General features: G+C 39.6%; 1 protein-coding gene across 1 annotated transcript in view; it reads right to left on the bottom strand.

Annotated features, from left to right (window-relative positions):
- LOC128643706 (trafficking protein particle complex subunit 3-like protein) overlaps window positions 1–24260 on the bottom strand; it is a 245095-nt gene that overhangs the window by 122379 nt on the left and 98456 nt on the right. The gene's annotated exons all lie outside the window — the stretch shown is intronic.

Genomic DNA, 24260 nt, shown 5'->3' with positions numbered 1-24260 from the left:
GCTGTCCTAGGACAGACACACTAAAATGCTGCTTAGAAATCCTTTACAAGGGAGGTGGCTACTGAGGAACTTTTGAGGTAAAATATCTTTCTTTTTTACATAGAGATGTTCAGGAGATATTTTCTAGTCCACTTTTTACAGCTATGCTGCATCACTTTCAAGTGTTTAAACATTTGGGTATTATGGCCCTTTAAGTTAAAAGTAATAACTAAGACTAATTATAATAATAAACCAAAACAAACACTTCATATTAAAGAGAGTGCCACATAAAAGGTTGAAAATTCAGACACCTTCATTCACGTTATTAGCAGACTACAGTATTGTTACCGTTCTAAATATATGAACAAAGCTGCTTGGTCTAAGCGACCTGCATTGCAAGCTTATGCACTATGCATCTGTAACACCTTTGGTTTATGGGCCTGTGGTGTTTACTGTAGGTTCAGACACTGCAGACATATTTTTGGTACTTTGCCTTCCGACAGTGTTGTGTCACTGTATTGACAGCTGCCTGGAAAAGTAACTTAAAGGGACAGTCTACTACAGATTTTGTATTGTTTAAAAATATAGATAATCCCTTTATTACCCATTCCACAGTTTTGCATAACCAGCACGGTTATATTAATATACTTTTTTATCCCTGTGATTACCTCTGCAAACTGCCCCCTTATTTCAGATCTTTTGACAGGTTTGCATTTTAGCCAGCCAGTACCCTCTTTGTAAGTAACTCCATGGGCGTGAGCACAATGTTATCCAATATGGCACACATAACCTAATGCCTTCTAGCTGTGAAAAACTGTAATATGAATTCAGATAAGAGGCGGCCTTCAAGAAGTTAGAAATTAGCATATGAGCTTACCTAGGTTTAGCTTTCAACTAAGAATATTAAGAGTACAAAGCAAATTTGATCATAAAAGTAAATAGGAATGTTGTTTAAAATGACATGCCCTATCTGAATCATGAAAGTTTATTTCTGACTAGACTGTCCCTTTAACTAAAGTATCAAACATAATTCTATACTCTGCAGTAAGGAAAAGCTCTGCCATACAGCTTTGATATTCCATTCACTGGATAAGACCTAGAAAAGGGGATATATACTTTATAGCCAATCCAATTTGTATACTGCTTAGTTTCTTTTGGGTTCAGTGAATATATTTATTACAGCAAAGTTAAAATTAATTCAATTACTGAATGGCTTTCATTGTATTTTGCATAGCTAGCTTCAATAGAATGGTACAATTAGGGCCACACAATATTGTATATTCGCTTTAAACTATTACGATAAATGCATTCAAGTAAATTCAGAAAAAAACATAAATTATGCTTACCTGATCATTTCCTTTTCTTCCGTGGGAAAGAGTCCACAGCCGCATTAATTACTTATGGGAATTAAGAACCTGGCCACCAGGAGGAGGCAAAGACCCACAAGCCAAAGCAAGGGACCCGACTAAAAATTCCCAGAGGAAAGATACAAAACAGAAGAAAGGAACAACGTCCAGGGTGACAAGGAGACAACCTGGAGCCACTAAGTAGGCTACACCCGAACAGACTATATGAAAAGTCAGGAAGGACCAGAAAAGAAACAAACAAATCTCAAGGACCAGCAAACGCAAAAACAGCAAGACAGCATGGACACGCGTCACCATATAAATGAGGACGTGAAGGAAAAACCCCCACCCTAGAGAGCAGGGGAAAACAGACCAAGTCCCACACTCCAGACCACAAGAGACTGAGGATGCCTCACAAGCAAGGAACAATTTCTGTAGCCGGACAAAAGCTCAGGAGAGAGACAGGAAAAGGATGATAAAAAGTAGTGGCGCAAATAAGTAGAGCCCCCATCCAAAAACGGATACGAAAAATCCCGCTCTTGCACAACCGAAACTGTGCAGACCAACAGTACACCACTATAGACCGCAGAGCAGCGGAACATCCTTCCTGAATCAACCTTCCTGAAACAAGAGATCCCAAGGATCCAACTCCCACAGAGGGTTCAGAAAAATGCTTTACAAAGGACCCTAAAGTGCATGCTAGCATTCAAGGAGCAACAGTTGCCCTGGAGACAACAGCAACCTTCTGCAAGCTGGGTAGCAAAGCTAACCATAGGCCAAAATAGCTGACCAACAGAACCCACCCCATCACAACAGGAAGGGAAGGATTACCAGGCATGCTTGAGAAAAGTGACCAGATCCCGGGAAAACCCCAGAGACCTGAGGACACAATCCCTAAGGGCAAGCCCACAGGCATAGCGAGTAATCGCAGCAGAGTACATACTCAAAGACTGCAGCTTGCCAGACAGACAGACAAGTTAACCACTAGGCCACCTAGGCTCAATAGATTGCCAGCAGACAAGGTAAAATAACTGCAGCTGTTTCCCAACAGCAAACTTTCTACTTACTAGGCAGAGTCCCTCAGAAAAACGTGAGACAGGGAGCACGTGTCCCCAGGACACCCGACCAATCTATAAATGATTGTACAGGCACAGAACGCCCAAAGTGTTGAGTGACTAGCGCAAATCCTAGGACAGAAAGGAATACAGTCCTCCCAAAACCCAACAAAAGGGCCAAGACTGAGAGCAACTGCTCAAGCCCCCTTAACACAAGCAGCAAGGTGATCAACAAGCCCACCCATGCGCCGTGACAAAGTCTGCAGAAAGCAGAGACAAGGGGGAAAAAGAGGTCAAACCGAGCTAGAGCTAGCCCTAGAAACAAAGAGGAATAGGGAAAGAGGACCCCTTAAAAAAAAGGCCCAAAGCACATCCTCCACAAGGTATCAAACCAAAAATACCACAGACTCCTTAAAAGGGAGACAAAAGGACCCATCCTGACCCAACCCCAAATCCCCGGGGCATAACAGGTACATACAGATAGGATAAAGAGCTAGACCGCCAGAACCCTAGATTCTCCCCCGAGATCCACAACGTAATCATAAAGGAGTAAACCAGACTTCCCTAAGTCAGCGCCCAAGGAAACACACCACAAGCCGGACCAGCTGGCAGGCTATCTCAACGAGGAAAAAGAACCTCGATCAAAATCCAAGAAGGACACAAGAGATACTGCAAAAAACACCCGCAGCACGAGACCATTAGGGACAAAATCCCTAATCAGTAGCCCTGAGGCACAGGACTCCAAGAACAGAGCCCACCACGGGCCCAAACCCCCAAGGGGCGATAAAGACGACCAGGGCACCAGTGACAACACCAAAGAAGTCAATCCAATATCCCATCAGAGCCTGAAAAGCTCCCAGGGGCGGGAGTAGAGGACATTGTCCACCTCTGTGCGACAGCCTAACTACACAATGGCAAAGACTCTAGGAGAACCATCAACAGTAGATCAAAAGGGCAGAACCGCTCCACACAGTAAGGACCACACCCCTCGTATCAGGGATGCGAAAAGACGTGATCGGGTACCACTGGTCCCGACGTCGGGTGCGGACTGACACGGCCAGCCCAAGCATTACCGACATCCAGACCCGGAGGACTAGAAGAATAGAGTTCATTCTTTTTTTTGTGTGTGTATAAAAACAACTGAATGCGAGAATCAGTAGGTCCCACCAGACCAGCCAGGTGCAACATGCGTCACTAACAAGTAACAGGTCACACACAAAACACCGGAAGAAATCCGGGAACAACTTCCATAGAAGAACTCAATCAAGCAATCCCAGAATTCCTATAGGGAAAACAGAAAGAAAGATAATCCAGACCGGATAAGAGAATAAACAAGGGCACTGGCAGGCATCCTCCCACCTGCCAAACGGAAACCGTAACCTTCAGAAAAAAAGAGACTGGGAAAGCTCACAGTAGATCGAACGGAGAGAGACACATCTCCACTAGCCTATCTCGAAGAACCTTGCAAGAACTGAGAAGTCCTCAAACCATAAAGGAAAGAATCCCCCAATAAGTCAAAAACTCATCGTAATAGGACACGGAGCCGCACAATCCTATAACAAAATAAGGGGGGACATTATAGTGCCATTCAAGGTCTGAACCCCCGGAATAGGCAGGCAGGCACATAACTGCAAGGAAAGTTCAGGGTCCTGCAAGCGAATCAGCACCATTAAAATATTAAATCGAAGATGTCCCGCCATCTCCGGTGGAAACAATCCACCCTGCGTGGAGGGGGCATTAACATCGGGAACCTCAAAAGTAAAAGGAGTATGCAATTGGAAAGGGGCCTCCTGAGAAGCAGAGCCCCCAGAGGCCGATGGCTCGGAAGGCCCAGGGTCCGCCGAGCCCGAGGGACCAGGCAAACTATCCAGGCACAAGAAACAAGATTGGCAGACTTGCGATAACAGGGCCAAATTACGGTCCTCATCCGAGGTCATCTCAGAATTACAATCCTCATCCAAGGACGATTCGGAATCGGATATAAAAATAGTCCCGGCATTGGAATCCTCCATGGCTTAAGACTGTACAAGATAAACAGATATTGGAAAAAAAAGCGACTGGCACCTGACACCAATGGCTGGGGGCACTCACCACCTCCTATGACCAGACCTCAGTGGAGCAGACTCCTTCCTCCGTCGCCACACATTCAGGAATGTGGAAGGGGAAGAAGCCCCACCCAAGCATGGAAAAGCGCCCTAAAGGGCGGCAAAAACCAGGCCCACAGAAAAAAATGAAGCAAGTCTGAATAAAATAGGCATAACCCGAAGGTATAGTTCCAGGCCGTGTAAACCACAACCGAAAGAACAAGCCAATATGTGCCACATAGGCATATATCTCGGCCACAGAGCCCTATGCACATACACAAGCAGGTTGAATCACATAAGAAACATGATAACAAATAAACCCTTACCCATTCACTATCCACCCTAAGGAGGAATTATCCAATGATTTCCAGATCGGAGCAAAAGGTGCTTCAGCGAGGCCCGTACTTGACTGTCATAATAATCACATTACAGATAATGGAATAAAATGAAACGATCTTACCAGAATCTACGCCGTGGAACAGGAACACGGACCTTCAAGTGTGACGAATAGTAGCATTGCCTCCGTCATGGACTTGAGAGAAGACAGCATGTAGCAAAGCGAAGTTCGGCAACGCCAAGTGCTGAAAACGGAGTTGTGAATACGAGTCGGGATGGTGTCACAGGGGAAGCTCCCACTGCATCTCTGGACTCTCACTTTTACCCAGGCCCTCCACTAGAGACTGACAGGACTACTTAAAACTCCCGTCCCATGTCGAAGGGAAGCACCCTCCATAAGAGACATATGAAAATAAAATAAAAGTGACTTTAAAGAAAACTTCTGACACATCTCTGCCAACCTCCTGGGACGAAAGGCAAAGAATGACTGATAGGGGACGTGGGAGGAGTATTTATGCCTTTGGCTGGTGGGTCTTTGCTTCCTCCTGGTGGCCAGGTTCTTATTTCCCATAAGTAATGAATGCGGCTGTGGACTCTTTCCCATTAGGAAGAAAACTGTGACATTACTTATGTAGGACAAGAACAGTTAAGATTATTGTAATTTAACTAAATTCATGTTACAAAAATATTCACATGGGAATCGAAACCCACAACAGCTATGTCCTTGTAGTGTATACTCTATGAACAAGCACTTTCTGCTATTTCTATTTGATATATCTTTTGACATTTATGTAAGGTGTCCCCATTTCTATATTATGAAGAGAGCTGTGCTTTCTTTTATTGTAATAAATATGTGTCTTATTGTGTCTTGCTCAGTTCTTTGTATAGAAGATACATAGCATTCATACATTTGTTTTAAATACTTGCATACATTTTGTTTACAGTTACATGAAATAATGTCAACCAATGTTCTCTGATCTTGTTTCAAACACATAACTTTAGACTGCACATTCTAGTCATAATACTTTAGTCTTTTAGCCTAACTACTTGTCACAGGCAGATGTGGACGTTTCTCAAGTCTGAAGCAATACTGACCAATTCAATGGCATTTACAGATTATATCTTAAAACACAGGATGGCTAAAAAGAACAGAAAGTGTTACAGAGGTCTGAGTGCAGGGAGAGGAGGGGGTGTCGTAAAATCATGAGGCGGGCTTAGGTGACAGAGGCAGACAGTGTATAGTGTAGGAGAACAGACAGGGGAAATATATAGTTTTACATAGAGCATACTGTATACTGACACAAAGTTATACATCAACATGGAATCAATATGTTCTTAACACATAATCAAAAAAAAATTGTAATGTACTTTCATATAGTCCATTACATTGTATATTCCACACTCTCTATGCATAGGTACACAGGTAAGCCTATGTAAATACTTTTGTCATTATTATTATTCCCTTTCTTTCTTTCTTTCTCCTTTTTTGACTATATTATATTCCCCTGTATACATAATTTCCCATCTTTATTCATATTAATTCCATGTTGATATATAACTTTATGTCAGTAAATGCTCTAAATCTAAATCTGTAAATTCCATTGAATTGGTCAGTATTGCTTCAGACTTGGAAAAAAAGGAATTCTTCCGAAAGCTTGTCAACTTATAAATGTATAGTTAGTCCAATAAAAAAAGTATCATTGCTCAATGCAATACTCTTGTTATTTTGATATTTAAATCTCTGGACTAACACGACTACTCCAATCAATGTATATACATATATATATATATATAAGCAAAACAAGAAAAGTGGAACAGTACTCCCAGACCGGACCGGGGACACATCACATGACCCCTAAATGATGCTCAGCTATGGTGCTATAGCACTCTAAAAGAGCTGCACTACCTCAAGAGTCACATGCAGTCTTGACCCAGACCAGCCTGGGAGCATGTCACTGGAGAAAATTACTAAACAGACGTTGCAATACACACAAAAATAAGATTAAAATCAAAACTGGAAGAGTTAGTTATCGCATCTGGCCAAATGGGACAAGCTTAGGTACCACGTCAAGGTCTCTCCCAAAACCTGCGTCCTTAATACTGCCACACAATGCAAGCTCTCAATCAAACAAATTGGGAACAAGTCAAGGGTTCACAGATTATGTAATCCCCCTAGACATATACAAAACAGGGAAAGGGGCTGCACTTTTAGACTGGACTGGGTACACATCCTATGACCCTGTAACATGCACAGCCCTGGGTGCTCAATAGCACTCTCAGGCAGCTGCACTGTCCCAGAGTCCCAGGCAGTTAACCCCTGATGAGTCTGGGTGCAAGGCCCATAAGGAAAATTACAAAACAAACAAATACAGCGCACAGAGGAAGTCCAGCACTAACTTGCAAGCTCTCAGCTAAGATTAAAAGCAAAACTGGAAGAGTTAGTTACCGCATCTGGTCAAATTGGACAAGCCCAGGTACCACGTCTAGGTCTATCCCAAAACCTGGGTCCCTAATACAGCCATACAAATGCAAGCTCTCAATCAAACAGTTTGAGAAAAAAAAAAATTACTATCCAATGTTTTGTAAAAAGACAGGAAAAATCTGTCCACTGTGATTTCAGACTACTTCAGACCAAGTGAAAATGTCTACCATGTAAATATTTACTACTACTGGGCAGCTATAGTTTAAGTTCAAACAAGATTTCATTGTTAAAAACATATATATAAAAAATGATATATACGCACCTTTGAGTCTTTCCCAGTCCAATACCTTGTCATATGCTATGTTACGTTAAAACACTGTTAACACCACCTTTTTTTTTTTTAGCAGTCGAACAAAAGCCAGAAGAGTTTTGCAGCACGCCCCAAAGAAGTCTTTGAGGTGAGGGATTTAATAGAGAATAATTCATAGTGATTTGTTTAGAAAAGCCAGTGGGAAATATTGGGGTGGTATTATACAGAACAAGAACACTGCAGTTTGGAAGAAGGTAAGCAGGCTGTTTTAGATTAGCACAAATATACTTTCATTGTGTGCTTAAAGGGATATGAAACCCAATTTATTTTGATAGAACATGCAATTTCAAGCAAATTTCTCATTTACTCCTATAATCAATTTTTCTTCATTCTCTTGGTATCTTCACTTTAAAAAGCTTGAAAGAAAAAAAACATAATTTATGCTTACCTGATAAATTTATTTCTCTTGTGATGTATCGAGTCCACGGATTCATCCTTACTTGTGGGATATTCTCCTCCCCTACAGGAAGTGGCAGAGAGAGCACCCACAGCAGAGCTGCCTATATAGCTCCCCCTTAGCTCCACCCAGGGCCGCCATCAGGGGGTGACAGGGGTGACTCCTGTCATGGGCCCAATGAGCCAGGGGGGCCCCATGAGGCAAGAACTAAAAAAAAAAGATTTTTTTTTTTTTTTTTTTTTTTTAATTTTGGCAGCCACCAGTGGGTACTATAGCAGAGTGCTAATTGAGCATGGGAAATGTTATAACAAGGAGTAAAGTATTAGCATTTGAGAGGATTTCTTAGTGTGCACTAAACCACTATGCTTAGTGTGAGACAGACTTGGCACTTTGTACAGTGTGTGCCTGAGTCAGACGGCAGATCACTTTCATTTGAAGAGGAGGTAGGACTTACTTAGCAAATGTTTTTTATTTCTTTGTGCAATTTTGGATTGTAACTTCAGTGTGGTAGTAGTTGTATGGTGGGGCTAGGGGTCCATAAAAACACATTTTTTTAGCAGCAGTGTATTTATGATTATTTGACAATGCTGTAGAAATTCTATATTTAAAACCATGCAGAAATGTTTCCTCCTCAATACACAAATGGTAGATGCCCTTTTGGCAGATATGCATTTTACATATATATATATATATATATATATATATATATATATATATATATATATATATATATATTACATTCCAGTTTACTGCCCCTTTATGCAAGGACTTTCCAGATGCAAGGAGGCATTTTATCTAAGATTTTTACATCTGCATAAAATTTTATACTCTCAGACTAAGATTGCTCAGTGTTTGAAATGAGACAGGTTAACTTAAAACTGTTCAGTTTACACTACAGCTGACTTAGTTTTGAAATACATACCAACAAGCCTTTTAACCAGATCTAATGGTATGAGTACCACAGCTTATGGTCCCACCAAGACCATATAGAGTACAACATTTTCAAAATCCATAAGTACAGCTGACAGATGGGAAAATGTGTACACTATATTTGAAGTGGTGCTCTTGGTTGGGGAAAATGGGAAAAAAACAAACAAACATATGTCAACCTTTTAAAGGTACTTTTCTTCATCTAGCCATCTACCCAGCTCATTAATGTACAATTTTGAATTCACAGAATTATTTTTGTTTGCACATTTACAAATACGATTCTTTAAAAAGTGATCTCTTAATTTCTGCATTTTTTTTTTATCATGCATGTCACACACTGTTGATTTAGGGGATGCAAGGTGCATAAATGATACCTCCTGTGAGTGTTTCTGTGGGTGTATATGTTTATGTCTTTGTGCTTTGGTTTGTGTCTCTATGTGTATGTATTTTTTATCTGTGGGTCTCTCTGTGAGGGTGGGTGTTACCGTGTGTATGTCTTTGTGCATTTTCTGTGGATATCTGTGAGGGTGTGTGCATATGTCTTTGAGCTTTTTCTATGGGTGTTTCTGTGAGGGTGTTTGTGTGTATGTATGTATGTATGTATGTCTGTGTTTTCTGTGGGTGTCTCTGTGAGGGTGTGTGTATGTCTTTGTGTGTTTTCTGTGGATGTCTCAGTGAGGGTGTGTGTATGTATGTCTTTCTGTGTTTTTAACGTGGTTGTCTGTGTGTGTGTGTATGTCTTTGTGTGTTTTCTGTGGGTGTCTCTGTGTGTGTATGTGTGTATATGTCTTTGTGTGTTTTCTGAGGCTGTCTCTGTCGGTGTTTCCTTGGGTGTATGTGCAAGTTTGAGTTTGTGTGTGTGTGTCCATTGTCTGTTCCTTATTAGGACATTTTGACCTTACTACTAATTATCACATCTTTCTACAGACTTTGAGACTAACAAGACCTTTCCGGAAGTAACCACTCCACCATTTAACCTTTAAATTATTGTTTAGGCAGTTCAGGGCCCTTCCTTTCAGCCACTGCATGCTGTTGTCATAATTTAGTTGTCATCTTCCTTTACAAAAAGATAATCAGAACTACATATTTTGTTTTCTAAATCTCCTTTTTTTTTTTTTTTACAAAACTGTAGTTTACCTCATTACTTGTCAGGTCAATGTAAACAAGTGCTAAGTGTCTGTTTGGGTTTCTGTGTCTGAGTGTGTTTCTTTGCATGTCTGCTAGAGTGTCTATATGTGAATCCTTATGTGTGAGTGTGTTTGTGTGTTTCAGTGTCTGTGTGTGTGTGTATGTTACTACCTTTACAACATTTCCAAGTTTAAATAGACAATTAAGAATAAAGTGCATATACATTTTAGTAAAAAATTGCACATGTCAAAGGAGGGGGGCCTGATCAATGGTTGAGTCAGGGGCCCCAAAATTTCTAGTGGCAGCCCTGGCTCCACCCCCCAGTCATTCGACCGAAGGCTAGGAAGAAAAAGGAGAAACTATAGGGTGCAGTGGTGACTGAAAGTTTAAAAATAAAAATATATATATATATATATGCCTGTCTTAATAAACAGGGCGGGCCATGGACTCGATACATCACAAGAGAAATAAATTTATCAGGTAAGCATAAATTATGTTTTCTCTTGTAAGATGTATCGAGTCCACGGATTCATCCTTACTTGTGGGATACCAATACCAAAGCTTTAGGACACGGATGAAGGGAGGAACAAGACAGGGACCTTAAACGGAAGGCACCACTGCTTGTAGAACCTTTCTCCCAAAAATAGCCTCCGAAGAAGCAAAAGTATAACATTTGTAAAATTTGGAAAAAGTATGAAACGAAGACCAAGTCGCCGCATTACAAATCTGTTTAACAGAAGCCTCATTTTTAAAAGCCATGTGGAAGCCACAGCTCTAGTAGAATGAGCAGTAATTCTTTCAGGAGACTGTTGGCCAGCAGTCTCATAAGCCAAACGGATGATGCTTTTCAGCCAAAAGGAAAGAGAGGTACCCGTAGCCTTCTGACCTCTCCGCTTACCAGAATAAACAACAAACAATGAAGATGTTTGACGGAAATCTTTAGTTGCTTGTAAGTAGAACTTTAAAGCACGAACCACATCAAGATTGTGAAACAGACATTCCTTCTTTGAAGAAGGATTAGGACACAGTGAAGAAACAACAATCTCTTGATTGATATTCTTATAAGAAACAACCTTAGGAAGAAACCCAGGTTTGGTACGCAAAACCACCTTATCTGCATGGAAAATAAGATAAGGGGAATCACACTGTAAACCATATAGCTCAGAAACTCTTTGAGCCGAAGAGATAGCTACTAAAAACAAAACTTTCCAAGATAGAAGCTTAATATCCATGGAATGAATAGGTTCAAACGGAACCCCTTGAAGAACTTTAAGAACTAAATTTAGGCTCCATGGTGGAGCAACAGGTTTAAATACAGGCTTGATTCTGACCAAAGCCTGACTAAATGCTCGAACGTCTGGGACATCTGCCAGACGTTTGTGTAGAAGAATAGACAAAGCAGATATTTGTCCTTATAAGGAACTAGCTGATAATCCCTTCTCCAAACCTTCTTGGAGAAAAGACAATATTCTAGGAATCCTAATCTTACTCCACGAGTAACCTTTGGATTCACACCAATAAAGATATTTGCGCCAAATCTTATGATAGATCTTCCTGGTGACAGGCTTTCTAGCCTGAATCAGGGTATCAATGACCGACTCAGAGAAACCACGCTTTGATAGAATCAGGCATTCAATCTCCAAGCAGTCAGACGCAGAGAAATTAGATTTGGATGCATGAAAGGACCTTGGATTAGAAGGTCCTGCCTCATTGGCAGAGTCCATGGTAGAACCGAGGACATGTCCACTAGGTCTGCATACCAAGTCCTGCGTGGCCACGCAGGTGCTATCAAAATGACCGAAGCTCTCTCCTGCTTTATTCTGGCAACCAGACATAGAAGGAGAGGAAATACATAGACCAGATTGAAGGACCAAGGCACTGCTAGAGCATCTATCAGTACCGCCTTGGGATCCCGGAACCTGGACCCGTAACGAGAAAGTTTGGCATTCTGACGGGACGCCATCAGATCCAATTCTGGTGTGCCCCATAGCTGAATCAGCTGGGCAAATACCTCCGGATGGAGTTCCCACTCCCCAGATGAAAAGTCTAACGACTTAGGAAATCCGCCTCCCAGTTCTCTACTACTGGGATGTGGATTGCTGAGAGATGGCAAGAGTGATCCTCTGCCCATTGGATTATTTTGGTTACCTCCATCATCGCTAGAGAACTCCTTGTTCCTCCTTGATGATTGATATACGCTACAGTCGTAATGTTGTCCGACTGAAACCTGATGAATTTGGCTGCAGCAAGCTGAGGCCACGCCTGAAGCGCATTGAATATCGCTCTCAGTTCTAGAATATTTATCGGGAGAAGAGATTCCTCCCGAGACCATAAGCCCTGTGCTTTCAGGGAGTTCCAGACTGCATCCCAGCCTAGCAGGCTGGTATCTGTCGTTACAATAAGCCACTCTGGCCTGCGGTCCTGAGACAACCACCAGAGAAGAGAATCTCTGGTCTCTTGGTCCAGATGCAGTTGAGGAGACAAATCTGCATAATCCCCATTCCACTGTTTGAGCATGCATAGATGTAGTGGTCTGAGGTGTAGGCGGGCAAAAGGAACTATGTCCATTGCCGCTACCATGAGTCTGATTACCTCCAGATACTGAGCCACTGATGGCCGAGGAATGGAATGAATAGCTCGGCAAGTGGTTAAGAGCTTTGATTTTCTGACCGCCATCAGAAATATTTTCATTTCTACGGAGTCTATCAGAGTCCCTAGGAAGGAAACTCTTATAAGAGGGAAGAGAGAACTCTTTTTTATGTTCACCGTCCACCCGTGAGATCTCAGAAAAGCCAACACAATGTCCGTGTGAGACTTGGATAGCTGGAAAGTTGACGCCTGAAATAAGATGTCGTCTAGATAAGGCACCACTGCTATGCCCCGTGGTCGTAGAACCAACAGAAGGGACCCTAGCACCCTTGTGAAAATTCTGTGAATAGGGATGTGTAGATACGCATCCTTTAAGTCCACGGTGGTCATATATTGACCCTCCTGGATCAGAAGTAGAATAGACCGAATAGTCTCCATCTTGAATGATGGAACTTTGAGGAACTCGTTTAGAATGTTGAGATCCAAGATTGATCTGAAAGTTCCCTCTTTTTTGGAAACCACAAACAGGTTTGAGTAAAAACCTAGCCCCTGTTCCTCTTTTGGGACTGGGCGGATCACCCCCATGGTATGTAGGTCTTCTACACAGCGTAAGAACGCCTCTCTCTTTGTCTGTTTACAGACAATCGAGAAATGTGAAAAGTCCCCCTTGGAAGAGAGCCTTTGAATTCCAGAAAATATCCCTGGGACACCATTTCTAAAACCCAGGGATCGTGAACATCTCTTGCCCAAGCCTGAGCGAAGAGAGAGAGTCTGCCCCCTACTGGATCCGGTCCTGGATCGGGGGCTACCCCTTCATGCTGTCTTAGAGGCAGCTGCAGGCTTCTTGGCCTGTTTACCCTTGTTCCAAGCCTGGTTAGGTCTCCAGACTGACTTGGATTGGGCAAAATTCCCCTCTTTCTTTGCAGCAGAGGAAGCTGAAGCGGGACTACTCTTGAAATTCCAAAAGGAACGAAAATTATTTAGTTTGGTCCTCATCTTATTTGATCTATCCTGAGGGAGGGCATGACCTTTCCCTCCAGTGATGTCTGAAATAATCTCTTTCAGTTCAGGCCCGAATAGGGTCTTTCCTTTGAAAGGGATGTTCAAAAGTTTAGTTTTAGATGACACATCAGCAGACCAGGATTTAAGCCATAACGCCCTGCGTGCTAAAATGGCAAAACCTGAATTCTTTGCCGCTAATTTAGCCAGTTGAAAAGCGGCATCTGTAATAAAAGAATTAGCCAATTTAAGGGCCTTAATTCTGTCCAAAATTTCTTCTAATGGAGTCTCCATCTGAAGAGCCACTTCTAGAGCCTCAAACCAGAAAGCAGCTGCAGTAGTTGCAGGAACAATGCATGCAATAGGTTGAATAAGAAAACTTTGATGAACAAAAATTTTCTTCAGGAGACCCTCCACAGGATCTTTGAAAGCACAACTGACTTCAATAGGTATAGTTGTATGCTTAGACAGAGTAGAAATAGCTCCCTCCACCTTAGGAACTGTCTGCCACGAGTCCCGCATGGTGTCAGATATGGGAAACATTTTCTTAAAAACAGGAGGGGGAATGAACGGAATACCTGGTCTATCCCACTCCTTAGAAATAATATTCACAATCCTCTTAGGGACTGGAAAAAAACATCAGTGTAAACAGGAACCTCTAAGTATTTATCCATCGTACACAATTTCTCTGGGACCACTATAGGGTCACAATCATCTAGAGCCGCTAATACCTCCCTGAGCAATAAGCGGAGGTGTTCAAGCTTAAATTTAAAGGCCGTCATATCAGAATCTGTCTGAGGAAGCGTCTTTCCTGAATCAGAAATTTCTCCCTCAGATAACAAATCCCTCACCCCTACCTCAGAGCATTGTGAGGGCATATCAGATACGGCTACTAAAGCGTCAGACTGCTCAGCATTTTTCCTTAACCCAGAGCTGTCCCGCTTTCCTTGAAAACCAGGCAGTCAGGATAAAACCTCTGTGAGGGTTGTATTCATAACTGTGGCCATGTCTTGTAAAATAAATGAATTTGACGCACTAGAGGTACTTGGCGTCACTTGTGCGGGCGTTACTGGTTGTGACACTTGGGGAGAGCTAGATGCTAAACCCTCATTTACTTCTGACTGAGAATCATCTATTGCTCTATTTTTAAGTGCTAATATATGTTCTTTATAGTTTATGGACATATCAGTACAATTGGGACACATTCTAAGAGGGGGTACCACAATGGCTTCCAAACATATTGAACACAGATTTTCCTTGGTGTCAGACATGTTAAACAGGCTAGAAATGTAACAAGCAAGCTTGGAAAACACTGTAATCAAAGTAAATAACACTTAGAAAAAAACTTCTTTTACAGCCCTCAAACACGGCAGGAACCTCTGGAGAAGCAGTTAGAAGTCTCAGAGGAAAAGAAACTGCACAACTGAGGCATGAAAATAGGCCCCTCCCACCTCACTCAATGTTTTGAGGCCTAACAGACAAACACTAGAGTGTCTCTAAATTAACCATGTGGGTTAGAAAAGTCAAAAACAAGCCACAATGACCCCTTTAGTCCCTTCAAAAAAACGTTATAATTGCATCATTCACTGAATAAACAAAAACGTTTTTACCAAACAGTGTCACCAGTAACTAATGAGCCCTTCATGCAAGCTGAAATTCCTATCCAAGTGTCTGAATACAGCTTACCCTTCCCTCATGGGGATATTGCCAGCCTTTTCTAGAAATAACATAGTCTGTCTAGAAAAAAATAGACTGAACATACCTTAATGCAGTTTAGCCTGCAAACTGTTCCCCCAACTGAAGTTTTCCTGTACTCTTCAGCCCTTGTGAGAACAGCAGTGGATCTTAGTTACAAAATGCTAAGATCATCATCCTCCTTGCAGAAATCTTCATCCCTTTTCTGCCAGAGAGTAAATAGTACACACCGGTACCATTTAAAAATAACAAACTTTTGCTTGAGAAAATAAAAACCTAACATTTTTGTCACCACACTCCTCTTTGCCCTTCCTAGCAGTTAAGCAGGCAGAGAGAATGACTGGGGGGTGGAGCTAAGGGGGAAGCTATATAGGCAGCTCTGCTGTGGGTGCTCTCTCTGCCACTTCCTGTAGGGGAGGAGAATATCCCACAAGTAAGGATGAATCCGTGGACTCGATACATCTTACAAGAGAAATGTGTTTCATATCCCTTTAAAAAGGACAGTACACTGTAAAATTGTTTTTCCATAACGTATTTTCAATGACTTGTTATACCAGCTGCAGAGTATAAAATATTTGAGAAATTTAATTTTCAGGTTTACTTGTATATATGAACTAGCTTGTTTTGTGCTTTTTTTAAAATATGTTTTATTAGGATTTTTTTAAAAATATAATAAACAAAACAAAATGTACTTTGTAAATGACATACAGATTGCACATCAATAAAAAGGTACACATTCATAGATACAAACAAATTGAATAAGTCTGGTATTGATGCCTAGCTCTCTCAGACACATTTGCATGCAATGGAGTTCTCTGAAACATTTTGACATTATTAATTTCCTATATCTTAAGGAGTGAAGCTTCTATGTATAGGAGATCTGATGCAGTCACATTTTTAATGCAACACTTCATACTATAATATAGCAAATGACCAAACAGAACAATGGCAAAATAAATAAAAATAATAACTTTTGAACACGTGGATTCATGTCTCAACTGGCATACAGGTATGTATCATATATCTCAAATATCCATAATGTATATAGAGGCCTGAAACTACATTGTTGGCTCAGAATAATAATGTAGTCAAACATTTCAACAGCTTACTAGACATTACAATAACAAAGAAATACACTGACTCTTGAGAGAAAATAATCATATGTCGACTGGTATATATATTATATGTCATAAAGATCTATTGTGCATATGTAAGCTCATACTCATATTAGCTCTGTATAGCGACTAGTATAATACGTAAAACACAATCACCTAGGTTAGAGTTTTGCGTTAGAGGCTATGCGGTGCTAACGAGCAGTTTTGTCTCACTGCTCACTTACCTACAGCGCTGGTATTACGAGTTTTCAGAAACCAGTCGTTAAAAGGCAAGAAGTGAGCGTTGAGCAAAATTTTGCTCATTACCGCACTCCAATACCAGCGCTGCTTAAGTCAGCGGTGAGCTGGCCGTATGTCCTTGTGCACGATTTCCCCATAGGAATCAACGGGGAGAGCCGGCTGAGAAAAAGTCACCTGCAAAAAAGCAGCGTAAAACTCAGTAACGCAGCCCCATTGATCCCTATGGGGAAACAAAAGTTATGTCTACACCTAACACCCTAACATGAACCCTGAGTCTAAACACCCCTAATCTTACACTTATTAACCCTAATCTGCCGCCCCCGACATCGCCAACACCTACATTATAATTATTAACCCCTAATCTTCCCCTCCGGACACCGCCGCCACCTACATTATATGTATTAACCCCTAATCTGCTGCCCCCAACATCGCTGACACCTACATACTATTTATTAACCCCTAATCTGCTGCCCCCAATGTTGCCGCAACCTACCAACATTTATTAACCCCTAATCTGCTGCCCCCAACGTCGCCGCCACTATATTAAAGTTATTAACCCCTAAACCTAAGTCTAACCCTAACACCCCCTAACTTAAATATAATTACAATAAATCTAAATAAATATTACAATAAATCTAAATAAATATTACTATCATTAACTAAATTATTCCTATTTAAAACTAAATTCTTACCTGTAAAATAAACCCTAAGATAGCTACAATATAACTAATAGTTACATTGTAGCTAGCTTATGGTTTATTTTTATTTTACAGGCAAGTTTGTATTTATTTTAACTAGGTACAATAGTTATTAAATAGATATTAACTATTTAATAACTACCTAGCTAAAATAAATACAAAAGTACCTGTAAAATAAACCTAACCTAAGTTACAATAACACCTAACACTACACTATAATTAAATAAATTAACTAAATTAAATACAATTACCTAAATTAAATTAAATTAGCTAAAGTACAAAAAAAGACACTAAATTACAGAAAATAATAAACAAATTACAGATATTTAAACTAATTACACCTAATCTAATAGCCCTATTAAAATAAAAAAAAGCCCCCCCAAAAATAAAAAAACCCCTAGCCTAAACTAAACTACCAATGGCCCTTAAAAGGGCCTTTTGCGGGGCATTGCCCCAAAGTAATCAGCTCTTTTACCTGTTAAAAAAAATACAAACAACCCCCCCAACATTAAAACCCACCACCCACACAACCAAACCCCCAAATAAAATACTATCTAAAAAACCTAAGCTCCCCATTGCCCTGAAAGGGGCATTTGGATGGCATTGCACTTAAAAGGGCAGTTAGCTCTTTTGCGGCCCAAAGCCCTAACCTAAAAATAAAACCCACCCAATGCACCCATAAAAAAACCTTTATACATGACCGTACCTTTCTACTGACTGACATTGCATCTTATTGCTAAGTCAGTTGACTACTACAACTCCCAGAGCCTTCTTATTTAAAGGGATACTAAACCCAATTATTTTCTTTAATGATTCAGATACAGCATGCAATTTTAAGAAACTTTCTAATTTACTCCAATTATCAATGTTTCTTCGTTCTCTTGCTATCTTTATTTATAAAGCAGGAATATAAAGCTTAGAAGCCGGCCCATTTTTGGTTCATATCAAAACTCACAGTTAAAGGGACACTGAACCCAAATTTTTTATTTTGTGATTCAGATAGAGCATGCAATTTTAAGCAACTTTCTAATTTACTCCTATTATCAAGTTTTCTTCATTCTCTTGCTATCTTTATTTAAAAAAGAAGGCATCTAAGCTTTTCTTTGGTTTAGTACTCTGGACAGCACTTTTTCATTGGTGGATGAATTTATCCACCAATCAGCAAGGACAACCCAGGTTGTTCACCAAAAATGGGCCGGCATCTAAACTTACATTCTTGCATTTCAAATAAAGATAGCAAGAGAATGCAGAAAATTTGATAATAGGAGTAAATTAGAAAGTTGCTTAAAATTTCATGCTCTATCTGAATCACGAAAGAAAAAAAAAATTGGGTTCGGTGTCCCTTTAATGCAGATAAGCAGGTCTCAGCCTTTTTAAATAGATAAACTATCAACAATACTATGTTTATTACAAGTATCTTGGAAAATGTCTTCAGTAACCCAAACGTTATTATGAATTGATTTGTTTGTGTATAGATGTATGTATGTGTGTGTATGGCTGTGTGTGTTAGTATGTTTGTGCGTGCATATGTGTGTGTTTGTGTGTATTTATATGTGTGTGTTTGTAGTGTGTTTGTGTATATTTATGTGTTTGTATATGTGTGTATGGCTGTGTGTGTCTGTATGTAAGTGCATTTGTGTGTATGGATATGTGTGTGTTTATGTACATTTGTGTATGTGTGATTGTGTATACGTATGTGTGTGTGTGTGTTTATGTATGACATATGATGGTGTAAAGCATTACCATCTACATCTGTGTGAATGATGCTCACCAAAATGAAAAAGTTACTGTATATGAATAATTGTATATATGTCATAGTATAAAGACTAATAAAGAAGATAGAGGAGCGCTAAAATCCATATAAATGAGAAAGATGGATGAAATAAAAAGATTTACATATACTGTGGCTGGGGGGGGATGCAATGTAACATTATTTTGTTCTGTTGGAATTGTCTATTTTAGAAAAAGCTAAATATTTCTGCACTGAGGTAGCAGAGGTTACATGTACTAGTAGTTACTGATGCCAGTGCATATAGCTATGTAATAAGCTTAAATTATTATGGCTGGTGTGTAAATAGAAATAAATAGATTAAAACAATTTGTAAATTAATTGTAAAATGATTCCAGTAGGTAATCATCTTTATATGGAAGCTAACAAAATGTAATAGTAGTCCTACAAAATATCTAAATACATCTACATAAAACATGTTCACCACTGATTCAAATGTAATAGATTAAGCCATTAAATCTCAAAATTGCATTATTGCAAAAAGCAATTATTGCCTCTAATGTACTAAAGCAAAACAGGATAACCATTATGCGTAATAATTACTTTGTGTTTACATGCATTATATTTTGTTTTATGAGCATCTATGAAAGTAAAATTCATTTTTATGATGGTGCTTCAGTAAAATAAAAATGTAGTTATATTTTAAGATATCTTTTTAGCATACATTTCATTTGTAGTTATATAATAATAAGAATATTTTTTTAGCTAAATTGTTCCTCTTCTAAGTGTATATTTTGCAGCTAGTTGAGATGTCTTAAAGAGATATATAACCCAATTTTTGTCTTTTATGATTCAGATAGAACATACCATTTTATACATATATAGTGTATATATGAGTGCAACCTATTTTTAAATGTATTTATGTTGTGTTTAGTTATTTTAACCCCTTATCCTTTACTTGAGGTCTTCAGTAGTGCTAAGAAGATGCACGCAAAATTAGTTTGCAATCAAGTGGTCGTGTTTACTCTTCACTTGTAATACCGAGCTAAAGATAGCGCAGACCACAATTTTTATATTGCGACTTGCACTGCGCTTATTGCGCCACTTGTAATCTAGCCCATTGATGGGTCCATTTATCACTTAAAGCAGATATCCCAACTCTCCCGGAAGTTCTGGGAGTCTCCCGCATTGTAATAGTGGCTCCCTGATGCCTGCAAATTAAATATGTGTCCTACTTATAGGCAGGTGGAGAAGGGGACGGTTTCCTGTCTGTAATTGGGTGGAGTGGAAGTGGCTGGTATACTATGGGCCAATGGAAATGGAGCATTTCATATACTGTGGAGTTGCAGGATGAGAGAGTAGGTTACGTCTTGATGAAAGCAGGAGGTCAGTTTTAAATGCCCTCACTGTGTTTAGTACACACGTTTTTCCTCATCTAATTGTTGTGGGATTATGCTAATTTTCATGTTTCTAATGACTTGTTTGGCACATTCTGCTGTTACTAATTTGTAGGAAATGTTTAAGAAAACTATAGTCTTTCTAATAGTACTAGTGCAATATGGGTCAAGGCAATCATTCCTATAATGCACCAAACACTGTTGTGTGTAGTAGAGTAAAGCTGTCCTCTCAATTTGTAAATTGGCAGTATTTTTTTTCATCCCCTTTTTTTTTGAGGGGGGGGGGTACCTCCCTGAAATGAGTTTTTGCAGGTTGGGATGTCTGCACTTATGAAATTAAAAAAAGATAAAAAGACTTGATAATCCCCCAACAACACTTTTTCCACCTATTTTTTCGACTTATTATCAAGTTGCAAAACACACTAATATAACATGTTGTTATTTTAAATGATGTTAGAAAGCAACATCACCAAACAAATATAAACGCTACTCGCTCAATCAATTAAAGTTAAAAAAATTATAAAAAGTACTTTTACACTAAGAAAATAGCACTTACTTTGGCTTTTCTGCTGCTAGATTAAAGGGACAGTCAACACCAGAATTTTTGTTGTATAAAAAGCTAGATAATCCCTTTATTACCCATTCCCCAGCTTTGCATAACTAGCACTGTTATATTAATATACTTTTTACCTCTGTGATTAACTTGTTTCTAAGCATCTTCTGACAGCCCCCTGATCACATGACATTTTATTTATTATCTATTGACTTTCATTTTAGCCAATTAGTGCAGTATCTGCCACAAGCCATGGGCGTGATCACAATGTTATCTATATGGCTGACATGAACTAGCTCTCCCCTGTTGTGAAAAGCAAATAAAAAAGCATGTGATAAGAGGCGGCCTTCAAGGGCTTAGAAATTATCATATGAGCCTTCCTAGGTTTAGCTTTCAGCTAAGAATACCAAGGGCGCGATCCGATAAACGGCGTAGTTTGCGGCGCAAGCGAGGGAACCTGCGTCGCCCGCAGTTTCAGCTCGCAACTTGAGCTATCCCATATGTCAGATGCTAACGTGCAGTAAGTCGGAAAACCCAGCGATGTCCAGAAATCTGCGCAAGTACAAATTTCTGGCGTCGCCAGTGACTTACGGCACGTTAAAAACTGCCGGCGCCTACAAAACCTGACTAAAGTCTAAATCACCCGCACTGTCTAACATGCCTCCCTAACATAGCCCGACACGTCTAACCCTCTATCCGCTATCCCCCCTCACTAGCCTAACAATAAAATATGTATTAACCCCTAAACCGCCGCTCCCAAACCCCGCCACAACATAATAAAGCTATTAACCCCTAAACCGCCGCCAGCTATATTAAATCTATAACCCCCTAAAGTGAGCCCCTAACACCGCCGCCATCTACCTTACCTACCCCCTAAAGTGAGCCCCTACCCCACTGCTATCTATTTTAAAATTATTAACCCCTAATCTAATCCCCCTACCCCGTCGCCATCTATTTTAAATTATTTAACCCCTAAAATACTAAACTATCCCTACCACTAAACCCAAGTCTAACCCTACAAATAGCCCTGGAAAGGGCTTTTTGCGTGGCATTGCCCCAAAGTAACAGCTCTTTTGCCAGCCCTTAAAAGGGCTTTTTGCGGGGCATGCCCCAAATAATTCAGCTCTTTTGCCAGCCCTTAAAAGGGCTTTTGGCGGGGCTTTGTCACAAAGTAAACTGCTCTTTTGCCTACAATCTACATCCCCCTACACCGCGGCCACCTATAATAAATGTATTAACCCCTAATCTAATCCCCCTACACCGCCGCCAGCTATATTAACTATATTAACCCTAATTATATTAGGGTTAATATAGTTAATATCGTTATTATATTATATATATATATTAAGTATAATAACCCTATCTAACTCTAACATCCTAACTAAACTCTTATTAAAATAAATCTAATATTAATATTATTAATTAAAATATTCCTATTTAAATCTAAATACTTACCTATAAAATAAACCCTAAGATAGCTACAATATAATTAATAATTACATTGTAGCTATGTTAGGGTTTATATTTATTTTTCAGGTAAATTGTTAATTATTTTAACTAGGTATAATAGCTATTAAATAGTTATGATCTATTTAATAGCTACCTAGTTAAAATAATTACCCAATTACCTGTAAAATAAATCCTAACCTAAGTTACAAATACACCTACACTATCAATAAATTAAATAAACTACAAATATCTATCTAAAAATACAATTAAATAAACTAAACTAAATTACAAAAAAAAACCCCACTAAATTACAAAAAATAAAAAAAAGATTACAAGATTTTTAAGCTAATTACACCTATTCTAAGCCCCCTAATAAAATAATAAAGCCCCCCAAAATAAAATTAAAAAAAGTTCAAAGCTCTTTTACCTTACCAGCCCTTAAAAGGGCCTTTCTTTCATGTAATTAGCAAGAGTCCATGAGCTAGTGACGTATGGGATATACATTCCTACCAGGAGGGGCAAAGTTTCCCAAACCTCAAAATGCCTACAAATACACCCCTCACCACACCCACAAATCAGTTTTACAAACTTTGCCTCCTATGGAGGTGGTGAAGTAAGTTTGTGCTAGATTCTACGTTGATATGCGCTCCGCAGCAGGTTGGAGCCCGGTTTTCCTCTCAGCGTGCAGTGAATGTCAGAGGGATGTGAGGAGAGTATTGCCTATTTGAATTCAATGATCTCCTTCTACGGGGTCTATTTCATAGGTTCTCTGTTATCGGTCGTAGAGATTCATCTCTTACCTCCCTTTTCAGATCGACGATATACTCTTATATATATATACCATTACCTCTGCTGATTTTCTTTTCAGTACTGGTTTGGCTTTCTACAACATGTAGATGAGTGTCCTGGGGTAAGTAAGTCTTATTTTCTGTGACACTCTAAGCTATGGTTGGGCACTTTGTTTATAAAGTTCTAAATATATGTATTCAAACATTTATTTGCCTTGACTCAGGATGTTCAACATTCCTTATTTTCAGACAGTCAGTTTCATATTTGGGATAATGCATTTGAATAAAACAATTTTTTTCTTACCTTAAAATTTGACTTTTCCCTGTGGGCTGTTAGGCTTGCGGGGGCTGAAAATGCTTCATTTTATTGCGTCATTCTTGGCGCGGACTTTTTTGGCGCAAATTTTTTTTAATTTTTTTTTCTGTTTCCGGCGTCATACGTGTCGCCGGAAGTTGCGTCATTTTTGACGTTCTTTTGCGCCAAAAATGTCGGCGTTCCGGATGTGGCGTCATTTTTGGCGCCAAATAATGTGGGCGTCTTATTTGGCGCTAAAAAAATATGGGCGTCACTTTTGTCTCCACATTATTTAAGTCTCATTTTTTTATTGCTTCTGGTTGCTAGAAGCTTGTTCACTGGCATTTTTTCCCATTCCTGAAACTGTCATTTAAGGAATTTGATCAATTTTGCTTTATATGTTGTTTTTTCTATTACATATTGCAAGATGTCCCATGTTGAAGCTGAGTCAGAAGATACTTCTGGAAAATCGTTGCCTGGTGCTGGAGCTACCAAAGCTAAGTGTATCTGCTGTAAACTTTTGGTAGCTGTTCCTCCAGCTGTTGTTTGTATTGAATGTCATGACAAACTTGTTAATGCAGATAATATTTCCTTTAGTAAAGTTACATTACCTGTTGCTGTTCCATCAACATCTAATACTCAGAGTGTTCCTGATAACATAAGAGA

The sequence above is a fragment of the Bombina bombina genome, unplaced genomic scaffold, assembly GCF_027579735.1.
Source record: "Bombina bombina isolate aBomBom1 unplaced genomic scaffold, aBomBom1.pri scaffold_602, whole genome shotgun sequence".
NCBI classification, from domain to species: domain Eukaryota; kingdom Metazoa; phylum Chordata; class Amphibia; order Anura; family Bombinatoridae; genus Bombina; species Bombina bombina.
The sequence above is the reverse complement of the archived record's forward strand: the minus strand, read 5'-3'. Positions and strand labels throughout refer to the sequence as shown.